Genomic DNA, 20,637 nt, shown 5'->3' on the forward strand with positions numbered 1-20,637 from the left:
GATAAAATAAACTTGCGATAATTAAAAAGTACGATAATTAAAAGTGCAATTAAATAAAAATAAATAAAAATGCGATAATTAGAAGTGCAATTAAATATAAAATAAAGGAAATTAAATATGAAATAAAAGAATTATGCTTATTTAAACTTCCGTAATCATGATGTTTGACGTGTTGATTTTAGTTTTATGCCCATGGGTTAATTGTCCTTTGTCCTGGATTATTTAATATGTCCGTCTGGTTTTTGTCCATAACAGTCCATCAGTCATAAATATAAAGTGCGAGTGTCCTCGTCAAATTATCCTTATACCCGAAGTCAAATATTCCAACTAATTGGGGACTTAAACTGTAACAAGGTTTTATTACTTTGTTTAATAATTACACCAGGATGTCGACTGAGTGTAACCCAAGGTTTTAATACTTTGTTAACAATTATGTCAAGTGTCCTTGTACATAATTTCATCCCTGTTTTAATAATTCTAGTGGCTATTAATCCATTCCCGTGTCCGGTTAAATGAACGATTATTCGTACATATAAATATCCCGCCCATCGTGTTCGATTGAGTGTATATGGTTATTTATAGGGACGTCCAATTGTAAATCTTTATATTAACATTAACAAACTATCATTTAGTTAAATAAATATAAAGCCCATTAAGAGCCCATAGTCTAATTTCCACAAGTGTCGTTCTTTTGTCCAAACCCCAATTATGGTACAAAGTTCAATTACCCAATTTTAATATTTTTAGCCCAATATCATGATTACTTTGGATTAAATAAGCATAATAATAACTTAGCTACGAGACATTAATGTAAAAAGGTTGAACATAACTTACAATGATTAAAAATAGCGTAGCGTTACACGGACAGAATTTCGAATTACACCCTTACAACATTCGCTAACACACCCTTATTATTAGAAATTAAAATTAAAATTAAAATTAAAATATATATATATATATACTTTACGTATGATGAAGAGAAAAAAGGATGGATAAATGGTGCACCAAAGCTCGATTTTTATAGGCATGTGGGCTGGAACTGGGGCTCATGCGATCGCATGGATTTATGCCTTCCAGGCCATGCAATCGCATGGCCAGCTGGGGAGGCTCACATTTGGTTGTTTTCTTCTGCCGACGGTTTTATAATATAATATAATATATATATATTAATTTTAAGAATTAATTATATATTATATTATATTTATGTGCATAGTTGACTTGTAATTTTTAGTCCGTTGCGTCGAGCGTTGAGAGTTGACTCTGGTCCCGGTTCTGGATTTTCGAACGTCCTTGCGTACAATTTAATATCTTGTACTTTGCGTTTTGAATCTTGTACTCTTGTAATTTTGAGACGTTTCTTATCAATAATTGGAACCTCATTGATTGTATTTTGTACTTTTGAGCTTTTTGGTCGTTTGCGTCTTCAATTCGTCGAATCTGTCTTTTGTCTTCACCTTTTATTATTTAAACGAATATCACTTGTAAATAGGACAATTGCAACTAAAAGCTTGTCTTTCTTGAGGAATAATGCTATGAAATATATGTTCGTTTTTAGCATTATCAGTTGACGTAACTTAACGTAACTTAAGGTTAATTGACGTAACTTAACGTTAGTTGACGTTAGTGGATGTTACTTGACGTAACTTGACGTAACTTAACGTAACTTGACGTTAGTTGACGTTAGTGGACATTAGTGGACGTTAGTTGACGTTAGTTGACGTAACTTAACGTTAGTTGACGTAACTTAACGTAACTTAATGTTAGTTGACGTTAGTTTCTCAACATCACGGGCTCTTATACTCAAAAGTATAATTGTATAAAAAAATAAATTAATTTAGATGACGTTAGTTGACGTAACTTAACGTAACTTAACATAAATAATTCAAAATTTCTTAACAACACGGGCTCTTATACTCAAAATAATAATTGTATAAAAAAATAAATTAATTTTGCACGATTATTTTACTTATTGTGCAACGCACAATTTCAACACCACGACTCTTGAATAATTCTTCTATTTTTCCTATTTGTTAGTATCGCTATTATATAGTAATATGAACTTCAAAATAGATTTTTACACAACTTTTCACACATCTGTGCAACGCACATGCTCAAATAACCTAGCATATATATATATATATATATATATATATATATATATATATATATATATATATATATATATATATATATATATATATATATATATATTTTGTTTTCTTGATACATGCCAAAAATGTATGATATAGCTTTAAGTATTTATTTAATGCATTATTTAAAATATAAATATAAATCAGTGTTTATACAAATCACGTTTTGTATAAAACATTAATGTTTATATAAAATACTCTATATAATTTACGTAAAACAACAAAAAAATAATGTTTATATAAATCAATTTTCATACAAAAAAATAATGTTTATATAAAATTAACGTTTATATAAAGTTAGTGTTTGATAATGTATTATTTTTGTGTATTAAATATTTATTATTGTATTTTAAGATAAATTTACGTGTTAAAGTTGATGGGAAAGTATAAGATAGAGAGTGGTGTAAGACGTTAATTATCTAAAGAAAATAGATAGACGGGAGATAGAAAACTAGAGGAGAAAGAAACTATTATATATATATATATATATATATATATATATATATATATATATATATATAGGGGCATGATCAATGAGGAAGTAGCCAATCGGAGAGAAGCGGGGGAAGCAAAAAAAAAAAAAATTCTTCGTTTTTTAACACTCATGTGAGAACGTTCTTATTTATATATTTGGTGAGAACCATTCCTGACCACACAAATTTAACTTACTCAAAATTAGTTAAAAATAAATATGTATTTTTATCTATTATTATCCCTTAAAAATCTCATTCTCTCTCCACTTAGTTTTCTGTCAATGGAGTATATTTCACGAATCATTTTTACGTGCATACAATATTAATATTAATTTTTGTTTTATACAAATGGTTGCATCAATTTAACAATACATGCGTACATATATAAACGTTATAAATGATATCGATGCAAATATTCAATACAAAGCATCGTTGTTGTTGTATCGGGTCATGGTGGATGAAGTAGACAAAAACTTACCAGTATATTTTTCTTTTTGTTGAAAGGATGCAAAGTACATATAATAACGAATTTGGATGCACCTATAAACAATTTAACATATGCATTAATATTTAATTTATAGGTGTGAACAAGGTGCATCAATAATTCTTATTGGATGGATGCTTATATTAATTCTACGCAGAGATACGTGTATCCATTTATTTTTAGTTATGGAATTTGAAGAAAGAATTCAGTGAGAAAAGATCGTGCATTCGTGCAGGCCTATGGGTTAATTTACTTTTATATATATATATATATATATATATATATATATATATATATATATATATATATGTGTGTGTGTGTGTGTGTGTGTATTTCATAAATTTGTAACTATTTGATTTGTTACTCCGTATAATCCTAAATTTAAGGCTTTTATTTGTTTTCAAAAAACTAGTGGCTAGAAATTGTTCTCACCAAATGTTATATATGAGAACATTCTCACATGATTACATTTATATATATATATACTAGATTTATGAGCTCGTGCGTTGCACGGAGACTCTTCCACAAACAATAGAGGTTTTTAAAATTATATATGAAATACGCTATTATACGGAAAGTGTCAAAAGTACTATTATGAGTGAACATCCCAAGACCACATCCGATTATGTATGTAGCTATTATACGGAAACTTCTAAGAACACTTGCAAACAACAGCTATAATGACCACAAACCAAATGACTACAACCATAGCTACACGAGAAAATTAATTGAACATCCCAAGACCACATCCGATTATGTATGTGGCTAATGACAAAAAGACTACATGTGACACAGATAATACCAAGCATTGAAAGAACTAAAATACCCAAAATAAAATGATGCTTTCTACATTTACTCTTCCTTGTGCCAACATTTGTATCTTCAACTATTTTATTCAATGTGTCAGTAGTAAAATCCCAACCCAAAACTTTATCGACCATAGTGTCATTTATAGGCATGTAGATTGTGACCAGTTGACTTTTAAAAGTCAACGTATCAACATTAACCAAAAAATGCAGGCATTCATCAGCATGCAACCCTAGGTGCTGATCAATACCATCACCTAAATTCATTTGCACCTGATTTTTGGGTATCTTGTAACCTAAATCCTTACACTTTTTTGTTGTAATCCAAAAACCTGACCAAAAATCAGCATACATCACATAATCAAAAATAATCAGGTTTATGATAATCCGTTGGACAAGGATATCCTTCCTAACACTTCTTGCGAGCACATCAGTTTTTCCATAAAGCATTGTAAATCAAGAAAAACCAAATTGTATATAATAAAGAACACTTCTATTTTAGTAAAAGCAATTAAACAAAATAGTTGAATTCAAGTCAAAGCGTTATAATCTTATCTACACAAAGTATTGTGATTTTTATGGACGATAATGTAGTTCTAATGAGGCTAATAGATAAGTTGAAATAATTATACAAACCTCTTCAACATGTTGGGCATCTCCAATTATACAAACCTTCGACTGAGACGATTGTCCTTTTGTGGGTCATAGTTCTTGAAACCAATTATGGAGCTCGATAGTCTAAGGTTACAGTTGTTTTCTTTAGCATCAGTGGTAAAGTGAGCAATTGCCCCTCTAAGAGGCTCACTATGAGTTTACTGTCAAATCAAAATTACTCATTTATCAAACAAAAATCTAACTTACCATAGCAACTAAGATATTTAAAAAATGTATATAAATATAACCCGATACTAATAAACATTTTTACATATACCTCAATACTAAAACATACATACATCCAGAACGTATCTCATAAGAATTAACATTGTTACATAATCTTGTTTATGAAAGTCCAAAACATTGTAATTGTAATACCATATAAAAATAGGCCAAAAAATACAATACCTAAATCTTACTTATAACCTTTAAAGTTAACAGAATTTATACACATACCTCATGATGGATAAGCTTAGTTGTGTTCAAATTCATTTATGCATATATATACACACACAAAAACAGAGTACTAATTATGCTATACATAAAAAAAACATGTATAAAATATTGAACTTACATGTCTAAGAAGGAGAAAAGGAAGATTTGATTAAATGATTTACACATTTATTTTTTATTGAACCAATCATACCGTCATCCGCTCACAAAATTTACCATAGACTGAAATTCAAGAACTTCTTAACAGTTTTATAAGTTAAATGGTTTATAAGAACCTAAGGAAAGCCAAAATGTGCAAGGCAATTGATATTCATATGAAACTTCACAAAATTGTTGTTACAAAATTGTGATTACCTAAATCTCAGGTTCAATACTTAAATGGTATAGAAACTTATATAACAAATCCGGTGAGTTTTAACCTATTTGATCCATTTCTTGATGTTCTTTGTTAGGTAAATTTACCATATTCCATACATTTAATTAACAATATCATCAGATTCGTGAAATAACTGGCTTTTGCAAAAAAAAAAAAAAATAAATAAATAAAAATAAAATAAAAAACCGTATATTGAAAACGCTGAATTAAACTTGAGAATGGTGTGTAAATATTACCTTCTTTCCACGAATAACAGCTAATGGCTCACCTTGGATCACCATGTACTTTGCACCAGCAATAAATAAACCAGTTGGGGCAAGATTACCCGAATCATTGAATTCATTAATAATAGCATTGATCTCCTCGGGTTTAAATCACGCAAAAAAAATATTTTAAGGAACAAAAGCAACATATGAAACATATCGAATCAATGTATATTATTAAGCAAACATATAAACTGCTGAAATTAACCAACTTACAGAACATCAAAACGTGAAATGAGCACATGATTCTGTATAGGGGCATAACAATAACATTAAATTTATGCAGGGTTAACAATATGTCGCGTTATGTACGTACGGTTAAATTGAAAATGTATATTAATTTCTAAAAAAAGGCTTTTTCTTATAGTTTCCTTATTAGAGAAACAGACCCGAGGAAAGGAAGAGCTCTTAGCCCAAACAATACCATCGGTACCAAAGATAGCGGCAGAGGAAAGATGCTGATTGCTTCCATCGATGTCACACATGAAATGGTCATCAACGTAAGTTTGCCACGACACTTTCAAACAGTTTTGTTTATGTTTTGGGCAATGAGTCATAGGCGCAATAGTCTTTGTTCTAAATACACAGTAGACTATGCTTAATTGTATATAATAATCAATGGGCAATAGCCATTAGCGTCATATGCGCTATACACGCGTCATATAAGCAATACACACGTCATATAAGCAATACACTCACTGCTATGTTATATTTCTCATAAGTGTTTATGACGTTAAGTGATCTCAGTTACATACTTAACATATACATTATCTGTATATCACATTTGCAGAAGTTTATACTACACATTAATTTCATCAAATGACCTATAAAGTATTTATCTTTAAGATAAATTACCTTGTATTAAGTCTACAAGACATGAAAAGGTTGAAAATTATTACTGTACTTACTATGTAGATAGCTCTTTTCAAAGGTTTTCGTAGTGTAGTATAAGCATCGATAACCCTAGCAGACTGTTCAGCAGCATACTCTCTTTCTTCCTGCATAATTTAAACAACAGCAACCAGAACGTAAACTGATCAAAAAACAAAATTGTAAGATAAAACCTTGTCATTTAGTCATAATCAAAATAAAAAAGAAGTTATTAACTTATCAAAAACAAAATTGTAAAATAAAAGCTTCACATACCCCTAATTTTGTGTGAACCAAATCTGGATGCAGCTTTGTTTGCCAACTTTTATAAGTTCCTTCCAAACTTCCATCATGAATATCAAACTTCCTCTCTCTGTCATATTAAACTTAGTAAGTATATCAATTTCATTAATATTAAAATGAATTGTAATCAAAATTTCAAATGACAAAAAGCAAAACCATAACAAACGGTCAGAGAGTAAGGTTTATATATAAAACACTTACAAACCAAAAATCTTGAAATAATCAGTTCAATGATCAGCAGGTTGAATGCTTCCACAAGTTCACAAATCAAGAACAACTTTTGATTATTACAATTCCAGCAGCTGCTGTTGGTTCCATTAGAAGACAATGAAGAACACAAATTTGAATTCCATATGAAGTGTATTTGAGGGTTTATAGAAACAAATAAAAATAAAAGTTAAAATATAGTTTGCTGAGATCCTACTTTTAATGAAAATTGAATGCTTGCTTCAAACATTGATGGATCATGTAATGTAGCAACAAATGCGGCTACCTGGAAACTACAATAACTCCCATTTTACTTCCATCTTTTCCCTCACTTGCACCAATAGATTCACTACCTTTATCTGTACAAAGTCAAACAAACATTTCAATGAAGCGATCGGTAACGATTGTTCAAATTTTCAACTGCAATTAGCTTCCAGTTAACTCCACCATACAATATTTCAAATTGTGAATCACATCAAAACGCTAAACAAAACAGGACTATCAAACCGATAACTACCACTTATCATTGAAGTGATTACCAATGATTCACAATTCATTTTAAATTCAACAAAACTAAAATCGTACTAAGGCATTTCATCAAACACTTGATGAGCACTCCATGAACCACCTGCTATCGATCACAGAATTTGTATAACCAGAAAACATATATCTTCACAATTGATTTTGAAGAATTCTAGGTTTTATATTCATAAAACATGAATTTTTTTTCAATGAATCACATACAATATAATAATGTACCTTTATAACCAAGAATCGACCATTGTGAGATGAAGAGCGTATAGGTGAATGTAACCGGATCCATAGCTGGAAGAACTAAAGAATTATAGTGATATTAGCCGTACAGGTTTAGAACTATACACATAAATCTGATATTTAAAAAAATGGTTACTTACATTATTGGTTTCACATAATTGTTTGATTCATCCACACTCAAATCTGTTGATCGCCTTTCACATCATCTATCACGATTAACATGATAAAACCTTCTGCGATTCACATGATCAAACCTTCCGAAGGCGCTCGATTTTCTGATTCATACAACACTCTGTGATTGTAATGACGGTCTGATTCATACAACAGTTTGTGATCGAATAACAAAATCTTTTGAGATATAAATTCCGCCATCTATTTGTATTCGGCTAACGAATTCGATGAGAATACAGGGAGGATAGATACTCCGTAGTAATTATTTATGTATGATTAGGGTAAAATGGAGGTAGGTTGAATTGTGTTGTCGGTAGATATTTATGAATTAGGGTTCATGAGATGGGCGTAGTAGAAGAACGATGGGGAATTCTAGTGCGTGTTTTTTTTCTTCTTCAAAGACATTAGAGATGCTAACGTGGATTAATTAGTGATAATTGTAATTAACTGAGTAATTTACACCTCAGCAATCCTTATTAAGATGTAATTAGGAGTGACACATGGGATTAACTTTCATGATTTATAAGATGTAATAGATAGATAGATAGATAGATAGAATAGATAATAGATAGATAGATAGATAGATAGAATAGATAGAAATAGATAGATATATACACACACGAGCAGGATTAATGGGGAAGTAACCAATCAGGAAGAAGCGGGGGAAGCAATTTATTTTTTTCGTTTTTTTTGGATTTTTTTTTCCGGCATCAAGATCACATGAAAATATGAACATTTAAAAGAGACGCTTCGTGATGAATGTTTTTATTCAGGCGGGAAAACGATCGACAAAAATAACATTCAAGATAATATTGTTCGTGAAGAATGTGAACATTTTTTTTTCTTCATATTTTGTGAAGTAAAATTTAGCCCGATTTAGAGTTTAGGGTTTAGAGTTTAGGGTTTAGGGTTTGGTGTTTTGGGTTTATGGACAAAAATAACATTCAAGATAATATTGTTCGTGAAGAATGTGAACATTTTTTTTTCTTCATATTTTGTGAAGTAAAATTTAGCCCGATTTAGAGTTTAGGGTTTAGAGTTTAGGGTTTAGGGTTTGGTGTTTTGGGTTTATGGAATAAACCCAAAACACCAAACCCTAAACCCAAAACTTTAAACCGTTCGTGTTAAAAACTCAATCTAAATCCTAAATCTAAACCCTAAATCTAAACCCTAAACCCTAAATTTCTAAACCCTAATATCTAAACCCTATAAACCCTAATATCTAAAACCTCAACATACGCTCGAAAAATACGATAATTGTTATATATTAGTTCTTCGAGTCGAGTGTTTTTCCGCCAAAATAAAAACATTTATCACAAAGTGTCTTTATTAAATGTTCATATTTCCATCCAATCTATAATGTTCGTGAACAAAGTTTATTCAAAAAATAAAAAAATAAAAAAAGATTTTGCTTCCCCCGCTTCCCCCCGATTGGTTACTTCCCCATTGATGATGCCTATATATATATATATATATATATATATATATATATATATATATATATATATATATATATATATATATATATATATATATATATATATATATATATATATATATATATATATATATATATATATAAGTTTGCCACTTGATTTCATCTTAAACCTCATTTGTATCGCAAATTCATGTGACAGAAGAGATAATAGCCGCAACCGTAGTTTATCGTTGGGTTTGAGCTTGATTTTGTTAGAAATCCTTGAATGGTTGTGAAATGAGTTTGTTGTGGTTAGTAGATGGGTTTTTGACCGTAGACCTCACACTTTCTCGCACCATGGATAGTTCTTTTAAACTTGGTGCAAAATGTCGTGAAGAACTCTTCGCAAAGCAAATCCTAGAGGTGGTGGCTGCCCTGATCACCTTCTCCGGCGAACTCCCCAACCATCATTGACCGATCATTTTCTAGGTGAAATAAAGCAGATAAACGAGGTCGTCTTTTAGATGTTTTGATTAAAGTTTATAATATGAAGGTTAAAATATTAAATTTCATTACAAACAGAAAATATAATTGCTATAGGGGAATGTTTGACGTGTTCTAAGGTCAAAGCAGAGCATAAAAAAAAAGGGTTCAAAATATAGCCGTTGTAATTAAAATATACTTTTAAAATATTAATTAAATACAAAAAATAATATAAAATAATTAAATAAAACACAAAAATTAAAAATTAAATGCCACATCAGCATTCCACTAACTCACTCACACCACCAACCCACACCACCACTACTCCACACAACTAACCCACACGTCCTAGTCATTAATAAAGTACGCCGCCAAATAGTACTCCATCTGGTGGCGCATATTAATGATTTAAAAGAGCGTTATTAATGAAGTGACATTAGATTCAATATATATATATATATATATATATATATATATATATATATATATATATATATATATATATATATATATATATATATATATATATATATTGTGACACCGCTAAATTTTATTTTTTTTAATACGTGGCGGAAGCATTTATTAATTTATTACAAAATACACTTTAACTATTGTTAATACAGTACAACCAGTGTCACGTGTCATTTCAACAAAATACATATTTAATCGAAAAAGACGTAATTACATTATGTTTACAAAAGAACACATTTTAAATTAAGTAAGACCACATCAGAGTTGACTCCTGTCAAACATAACATCATCATGGCCGTCTTCTCCCCAAAATGCATTATCTGCAAAAACTAATAACCTGCAGGGAGGAGATAGAGGAAAATTAGCACGAAGCTAAGTGAGTACAACCAACTACAGGCAATAGTATACAGTGAAATGTCCCGTTCTTATTGATTAAAAACGTTCCATATTAATTGATTTCGTTGCGAGGTTTTGACCTCTATATGATGTGATGACCCGGGAATTTTCGACTAAATTTAAACTTAATCTTTATATGTTTCCGACACGATAAGCAAAGTATGTACTATTGAAATCTAAAACTTTGAACTGTGTTTATATATACATTTGACCTTCGATCAGTCCCGACGATTCACGAACAATTGTTTGTAAATAATTATGTATATATATATATATATATATATATATATATATATATATATATATATACAATAATCTGAAATTATAAAATAAACATTAGAAATAAATATGTAAAATAGGATACTAAATAATTAGGTGTAAATTTAAAATGAATCTATATATAAATATATATGACTTTTATGAATAATTATTATTATATGTATACATAATATATATAAATAATAGGATACATTTAATTACTAATATTATTGATATTATTAGTAATATCATTTTATGGTAATTAAGGATAAAATTTTGATTTATAAGATTATTATTATTAATATTATTTTATATAATATCCATTATGATATATTCATTATTGATATCATTTTTTTTCATTGTTATAAATTATTATTATTCACATGATTGATAATATTATTATTAATCATTATTATTATTTATAAAATTATTATTATTATTATTATTATTATTACTATTCTTTTTAATCTATTAGTTATTTATTAATATTAAATAGGTAAAATCGTAGATATATAGATATGGAGATCAGAATCTATTTTACATTCTTGTCAAACTGTAGATGATCTGCTTTCTGTCAATTAACTAGTACAAATCAGTATAGAATTATTGGAACAAAGTCCAAAATCGGTTAGCAGCCATTTTCTTTTTCTTTTTTTTTTGTATTCTTGTTCTTGGATAAAAATTCTGTCGACACAACTAATTATATGTAAAGATCGATCAATCACAGAACCAACCATAACCACCTTAGTTATTTTCTCTTTTCTTCTTATTTTCTTCGCTTCATTCCTGTGCGACTAATAAAACCATCAACCAAACTACCACTTGAAATGTGAACGTTTTCTGAATCAGCTACCCTTTTTGCTCGACTGAACCATAGAAATCAAATATCATCCACCACCTTAACTATATCTCTCACTTTAATCTGTTTCCATTTTATTAACGGGACCAAAAATCAAACCCAAACCATCTTTAAAACACCACCCTTTTCTGTGAGACCATGAAACCGCCACCTCTTCACTTTCTTCCTTCATCATGTTATCAACCCAAAATCACTATATTCAAAACCTTTGAAACCCACAAACCGGCCATACTTTCTTTGCTATCAAACCACACCCACTATCTTTACGGTTGTATTTTTTTTTCTTTGATCACCATCAACTTAACAAGACTGCAACTCCCCTTTAATTGCTACGATTAAACAATCGATAACCACCCAACAAGACTCTTTCGTGTATTACGATTGCTAACTTACTAATGTTACTGTTCGAAAGCCAAACCACTCCTCCAATCGAAGTCACCACTTAAGCCCACCACCTTCATTATATTTTTTTTTTCACTTCTTCATTATTCATATACCACAGACCACCTTTTATTTTCCTGAATTTGGTTATAATTTTTCTTTCACTCGTCAAAACATAAAGAATTTAAACTACTATATATATCATCTTTGTAAAGTGCTAGTGGATGCATTTTTCTTTCCATATGGCCGACATTTTTTTTTACATTTAAAAAGGAGGTGGTGGCCAGGATACAATGTTTTCTTTCAAAGTTCCAACACCAACTTATCACCACTAACTGCTACTTTTATTTTTTGACCAGCATGTTATAATCAAGAGAACCCCACTATTTTTGCATGTCGATATATATCACAGCAAGTGGACTACTAGTGCGTATTTTTTTTTTCTTTCTTTTTTTCCTCTTTAGTCGTGATTTATAAAAAAAAAAAAAAAGAAAAGTACCGAGTATCATTCTTGCAAGTGGAACATATATCATTTAGCTAGTGGGACAAAGTGAGCTCCTTTAAAAAAAATAAAAATGATGTTGACGTGTGTATATGTGGACATCCAAACACGTTAAATTTTGGTGTGTATATGTGTTGGTTTTTGTTTTAGGAGGTAAGTAGATAGAAAGCTGCGTTATATATATATATATTTTTTTACTCCGGACGAAACTCAGAAATGAACCAAACAAACCACAAAAATCTTACTTGGGCCGAGAACCAGATTGTGATTGCTGTTGGGCTGACATCCGAATTAACTAACTGGACTGCCATTTCATTATTTTGATTGGGCCGAAATAATATAACGGGTTATATATTTATGGGTCTGGGTTATTTACAGAAGACACAAATGGAGCCATGGTTAAGGAGTGTTGTGTGTGAACGGGAGGTCTCGGGTTCGATTCCCGGCAGTGGTATTATTCTTTTTAGCCTATTTCTTTGAGGTAGTCATTTGTTTATTCTTATTAGTATTACTATTATTATTAGTATATTTATTATTGTTAATATCATTACCATGACTAAGGGTTATTAAAGTGTTAAGATTATGATTAAAATGTGAAGATAGGACTAACTTTAAGATTTAAAAATATGACTCATGAAGTATTATGAGCATTAATATATTTTGATAAAAGTTATAAACTTTAATACTTATATGGTTATGAGCTTAGAAAAAGTATTATTATTATAGATAGTATAGTTATTATTATTGTTATTATTATCAATAGTATTATTAAAATTATCATTTTTATCATTAAAACTATCATTATTATTATTATTAGTGTTATCATTATTTTTATCATTATTATTTTTTTTTATGAAAATTACTATTATTATTAATTTTATTAATATTATAATTATTGAGTATTACTATTACAATTATTGTTTTAACATTAAAATTATTATTTTAGCATTAATATTATTACTATCATTGTTTGTACTACTAATATTACTACTATATCATTACAAACAAATATTAATATAATTATTACATATAACATAACAAAATTAATATTTTTATTTATACATAAAATGAATGTATGAAACATGTAAGTTATTAATATAAAAATGATATAACTAATAAATTTATAATAATATATAAATTTGTTTGATTATCATTTTATGTGTTGATATATATATAAATGATATAGGTTCGTGAATCCGAGGCCAAACCCTGCATTGTTCAATTGATCAATATTGTCATATGTATTTTTACTACAAAATACATTAGGTGAGTTTCATTTGCTCCCTTTTACTCTTTACATTTTTGGGACTGAGAATACATGCGCTGTTTTTATAACTGCTTATTTAAATGCTTTTGAAATATATTTTGAACTGCGAATACATGCAAATGCTTTATTAACTGTTTTACAATATTTATATGCGTGAGTTTCATTAATCCCTTTTTAAATGCTTTTGCAATATATATTTTTGGGACTGAGAATACATGCGATGTTTTTATAACTGTTTTACGAAATAGACACAAGTAATCGAAACTACACTCTATGGTTGAATTATCGAAATCGAATATGCCCTTTTATTAAGTCTGGTAATCTAAGAATTAGGGAACAGACACCCTAATTGACGCGAACTCTAAAGATAGATCTATCGGGCCCAACAAGCCCCATCCAAAGTACCGGATGCTTTAGTACTTCGAAATTTATATCATGTCCGAAGGAGGATCCCGGAATGATGGGGATATTCTTATATACATATTGTGAATGTCGGTTATCAGGTGTTCAATCCATATGAATGATTTTTGTCTCTATGCATGGGACGTATATTTATGAGAAATGATAATGAAAATCTTGTGGTCTATTAAAATGATGTAAATGATTATTTATGTTAAACTAATAAACTCACCAACCTTTTGGTTGACACTTGAAAGCATGTTTATTCTCAGGTATGAAAGAAGTCTTCCGCTGTGCAATTGCTCATTTTAAAGATATTAGTTGGAGTCATTCATGACATATTTCAAAAGACGTTGCATTCGAGTCGTTGAATTCATCAAGATTATTATTAAGTCAATTGTAGTTAAATATATTATAAAATGGTATGCACGCCGTCAACTTTCGATGTAATGAAAGACTGTCTTGTCAAAACGAATGCAATGTTTGTAAAATGTATCATATAGAGGTCAAGTACCTTGCGATGTAATCAACTGTTGGGAATCGTTTATAATCGATATGGACTTCGTTCGGATGGATTAGGACGGGTCCTTTTAGTTGGTATCAGAGCAGAGGTCTTAGCAAACCAGGTCTGTATTAGTGTGTCTAACTGATACGTCGTTAGGAGGCATTAGTGAGTCTGGACTTCGATCGTGTCTGCATGTCATAAGTTTTGCTTATCATTTCTAGTCAGAAGTCATTTGCTTATCATCCTTAGTAAATTACCTGCTCATTATTCTTAGTCTAGACACATCTTATTGCATTGACTGCATGAAAAGTGTATAGACAAAATTCATATCTTAGCGTATCTGCAAATTCGTATCTTAGCGTATCTGTTATTGTTATCTTTGTCTGACAGCTTCCGTAAATTCCTCCGTAACTTATAGGATTTTAGTATTATATATGCATATGTAATTATGTATTGCAGAGTACTAATCTACATCCTATAATCTAATTCTTATCGAAAACCTTTCATCTGATCGTACGAGTTGAATCCCTCAACCAGTTCGAGTCCCTCAGATTTTGATAGCTATTCCGATAGTTAGTCCGACAGCTAATCCGACATGGATATTCACCTAAGCTCTGAAAGTGGTGTCACCAGAATGAACCAATCAATCAGCCATCCCCAATTCATTTGATGGGTTCCTAGTCTACTTAACCGATGGAGACGAGAAGAAGGTGATCCATTCCACCAACCGAATTCACCTCTTGACAAAGAACCTGAAGCGTTTACCGGCGAACCTGTTCGAGACACCATTTTCAATCTCATTTCCAGGGTAACTCGACAAGATTATATTCTATCCACAATTCTGAACCTTATTCATCCACTCGTTCTGACCGACAATCATCTTGGAGTAATAAGTCAACGAACTTCGCGATCGAAAAAAAATCAATTCGGAGAATATGGTGCAAAATGTACCAGCTTCAGCAACATCACCGGCATCAACAGTACCATCAGTAACAGCACCAGTACCATCAACAATCAATGTCTCAACATCTCATTCTGTACCTCGAGTATAATCATTGTTCTACGTATCGTTCTACATCGATTATCGTCGTTCTTCATGACAATTAAGTAATCTCTAAATGTTTTAGAGATTATGTATTCTAGTTCTAACGGTAAATCAAATGAGATTAATATCATATTAACTCATTAAATCCATGATTACACCTAAAGAAAATATATATGTATATATGTTTTCATAAAGATTGTAACTAAAAATTCTTTCGTACAAACTATTAATGGTGAAAATATTTTAACGGGTAGGTAATACCCGAGGAATATTTAGATTTCACATTAATAAGTTACACGGTACATTCTTCCAATCTAATTCAACAGTCATTTAACTATACTACTTACATCCTCCGATATACGTATCCGTTCACCAAAGAATAGCTATTTTCATTCAAATTCAATTTCATATTTGGATTTTAACCTATCAGAATCCAACAAGTGGCATAATGAAGAAAACATTTGACAAAATAAAATCTGATAGAAACAAACAAATTAACTACGAAGAAATTTTGTTAAGAATCCACGCTAACTGTTCCTAGCTAACTGATTACATTTTATATTATCGCAATTTATTTATCGCAGTTTATTTATCGCAATTTAAATTCTCGCAATTTTATTTATCGTCATTTAATTTCTGTTATTTACTTTACCCATCGTTATTTAATTTTATGTTATTTATTTTACGCACTTTAAATATCGGGACACGTATACAAGGTTTTGACATATCATATAGACGCATCTATATATATTATTTGGAATCACCATAGACACTCTATATGCAGTAATGATCGAGTTCTCTATACAGGGTTGAGGTTGATTCTACAATAATATATATAGTTTGAGTTGTGATCGAGTCTGAGACGTATACGGGTCACGACACGTATTAATTAATTCGAATATTATATATTAAACTATATATGAATTATTTGACTGTCAACTGTGGACTATCGACTGCGGACTAATAAGATTGGACAATTAAAAATGAAATAAAATATTGATTATAACATATGAAACTAAACAATTCTTCAAGTTTGCCACTTGATTTCATCTTAAACTTCATTTGTATCTTGACGAATCTAAGTTGCGTTCAAACCTTTCATGATTCTTGAAAACACCTCAATCGGGAGAATGAACCAACCGCACTTCATCTACGGAAGAAAAGACTGATACGTATTGTTATGCATCTGAAAACTCTCAGAAACTGAGTAAACATTTAACACGTATCTGTGCTAACTCCTTTGGCGTTGTTATTACCGAAAATAACTTTACAACTCCTTTTCAAAATTAGCCAATTTTGTCACAGCTCCAACAAGTCAACTTCGACTTTTCGTTCTAAACAACCTTATTATAACCTTGATATATATGCTTGCTCTTTTATTGTTACCAGGGAACCTTCCATATTCCACCATATTACCATCAGCGTTTAATCATATAAAAACACAATTCTCCTGAAACCACCTCGGATTAATAACCGATGATTCAGATATCATAGCATTAAATGCAGAGGAAACAGAAATATGGTAGATGGTCTAAACGGCCAAAAGTTTGATGATAAAGAAAGGAGTGTTAGGAACACTCGATAGAAAATTGGGTATTGAAAAACAGATTGAGCTACCCATGAAGGAGACCAAGGACAAATACAAGGACCAAACCCTATATTCAAAAGATTCAGGTAATTCTGGATCCGTTGAAATCTTTAGAGAATATTTTGCTCCGAGGTCATGTTAAAATCTTGAGGAAAAATCTTTCTCCATCAACCATCGAACTTAGAAATTCCAAAATATCATCATCAATATCTTCGATGTTTCTGAGGATATTTTCATAAATATTCTCGTCCGAAATTATATACCTCTTCGTGCTTCCGAATCTAAACCCTTACGGATAAATCTTCTTCATCATCCATCGATATTAGAAATTCCAAGATATCATCGTATCTTTCATTATAAATATCCTCCATATTTCTGAAGATATTTTCATAACTAATCATATCTGAAATCATTAATCTCTTCGTGCTATCAGTGTTACATCATATAGAAACTGTTAATTTCTATATTTTGTAAACTTTCGAGTTTAAAATACGAATTTTTTGAAGTAGTGTTGGGAACTAATGCATGAGTTAGTATAATATAATGACACTTGATCAACGTGATTATATTACAGTAAGTCATGCTGAGTTTCTAATGGGACGTGACGATTCACAGATCATAACGTCATCATGTGCCATGTTACATAACTCTGTCATTCTGCTTAACTTCTGAACATATCAAGAAAGTATATTCTTGATAGTTCTATTCTCAGTGAATCTGGTAATTTGACAAATCAAACCGTGCTATTACATTCCTTTTTATTTAGAACATTAATAATGTTCATTCTGGAACTTATATCTGTGAATACTGGACCATTACAAGAGATGCCAAATCGCCAGAAGAAGAAACGAAGGGACAAAGCTCTGAAATAGAAATTGAAGTATAAATTACAGCAAATAGGAGGGAGTATTAACTGTGGATGACAATGATTATAGGAAACAGAAAGGGGGACATTGAAATAAAAGGGGAGATATAAAGCCCGATAACAACGCTTAAATTACAAACCGTGTATATCAATGTTTATCGCAACATAAAGACACGGGAGAATTAAAAGCACTATAACCCCAAGAGCAAAGTAGAAGTAAGCAGATTCCTCGGGTGGAAGTTGGAAAAGGAGAATGATTGTTACGATAGTAAGGATAAGGACAAGGATTAGAACTGGACTAAGCATTTTCACAATCTTTTGGATGTATGAACTAAGAAAGAAAGTATAGGAATGATGAGAATAATGGAACGGAAGAGCTCAATTTATAATGGAAATATCAAACAGAGTAATCAAGGCAGATCATCGTATTTAATTATAGAGATCTTAATTTTCTTACTCGCCAAAGAATCAAATCTTTTAGATTTTGAAGATTTTCTTTAAATCCCTTGAATTCCGGAATTCAACCCTGACTCTGTCCAAAGTTAAGATGAACCTTTACTTTCCTATTTCACTCTTTGGTGATAGCTTCATTCGTACTCTTCAAATACTCGAATTATTTTTATCCATATTATTCAATGATGATAAAACTGAATTTATCAACTCATATTCGTCATGAAAACATTTTTATTGTTAGCCATGACCGCCTCACTCAAATTTCAGGACGAAATTTCTTTAACGGGTAGGTACTGTGATGACCCGGGAATTTTCGACTAAATTTAAACTTAATCTTTATATGTTTCCGACACGATAAGCAAAGTCTGTACTATTGAAATCTAAAACTTTGAACTGTGTTTATATATACATTTGACCTTCGATCAGTCCCGACGATTCACGAACAATTGTTTGTAAATAATTATGTATATATATATATATATATATATATATATATATATATATATATATATATATATATATATATAAGTATGTATACAATAATCTAAAATTATAAAATAAACATTAGAAATAAATATGTAAAATAGGATACTAAATAATTAGGTGTAAATTTAAAATGAATCTATATATAAATATATATGACTTTTATGAATAATTATTATTATATGTATACATAATATACATAAATAATAGGATACATTTAATTACTAATATTATTGATATTATTAGTAATATCATTTTATGGTAATTAAGGATAAAATTTTGATTTATAAGATTATTATTATTAATATTATTTTATATAATATCCATTATGATATATTCATTATTGATATCATTTTTTTTCATTGTTATAAATTATTATTATTCACATGATTGATAATATTATTATTAATCATTATTATTAATCATTATTATTAATCATTATTATTATTTATAAAATTATTATTATTATTATTATTATTACTATTCTTTTTAATCTATTAATTATTTATTAATATTAAATAGGTAAAATCGTAGATATATAGATATGGAGATCAGAATCTATTTTACATTCTTGTCAAACTGTAGATGATCTGCTTTCTGTCAATTAACTAGTACAAATCAGTATAGAATTATTGGAACAAAGTCCAAAATCGGTTAGCAGCCATTTTTTTTTTTTTTTTTTTTTTTGTATTCTTCTTCTTGGATAAAAATTCTGTCGACACAACTAATTATATGTAAAGATCGATCAATCACAGAACCAACCATAACCACCTTAGTTATTTTCTCTTTTCTTCTTATTTTCTTCGCTTCATTCCTGTGCGACTAATAAAACCATCAACCAAACTACCACTTGAAATGTGAACGTTTTCTGAATCAGCTACCCTTTTTGCTCGAATGAACCATAGAAATCAAATATCATCCACCACCTTAACTATATCTCTCACTTTAATCTGTTTCCATTTTATTAACGGGACCAAAAATCAAACCCAAACCATCTTTAAAACACCACCCTTTTCTGTGAGACCATGAAACCGCCACCTCTTCACTTTCTTCCTTCATCATGTTATCAACCCAAAATCACTATATTCAAAACCTTTGAAACCCACAAACCGGCCATACTTTCTTTGCTATCAAACCACACCCACTATCTTTACGGTTGTATTTTTTTTTCTTTGATCACCATCAACTTAACAAGACTGCAACTCCCCTTTAATTGCTACGATTAAACAATCGATAACCACCCCAACAATACTCTTTCGTGTATTACGATTGCTAACTTAC

At 30.0% G+C, this 20,637-nt stretch overlaps 1 long non-coding RNA gene across 2 annotated transcripts; it reads right to left on the reverse strand.

Moving 5' to 3' along the window:
• Positions 1 to 3,892: 3,892 nt before the first annotated feature.
• Positions 3,893 to 8,340, reverse strand: LOC139845215 (uncharacterized). 2 transcript variants are annotated; one of them, XR_011758239.1, is made up of 8 exons: positions 7,954 to 8,340; positions 7,799 to 7,873; positions 7,257 to 7,398; positions 7,034 to 7,137; positions 6,806 to 6,902; positions 5,633 to 6,657; positions 4,550 to 4,728; positions 3,893 to 4,245 (listed from the first exon to the last, which is right to left on the reverse strand). It is a non-coding gene; the product is annotated as an uncharacterized lncRNA (long non-coding RNA). The 2 variants fall into 2 exon arrangements; XR_011758238.1 differs by lacking the exon at positions 3,893 to 4,245 and having other exon boundaries at positions 4,451 to 4,728.
• Between the last annotated feature and the right edge of the window lie 12,297 nt (positions 8,341 to 20,637).

This window comes from Rutidosis leptorrhynchoides, chromosome 4 (genome assembly GCF_046630445.1).
Source record: "Rutidosis leptorrhynchoides isolate AG116_Rl617_1_P2 chromosome 4, CSIRO_AGI_Rlap_v1, whole genome shotgun sequence".
Lineage (NCBI taxonomy): Eukaryota > Viridiplantae > Streptophyta > Magnoliopsida > Asterales > Asteraceae > Rutidosis > Rutidosis leptorrhynchoides.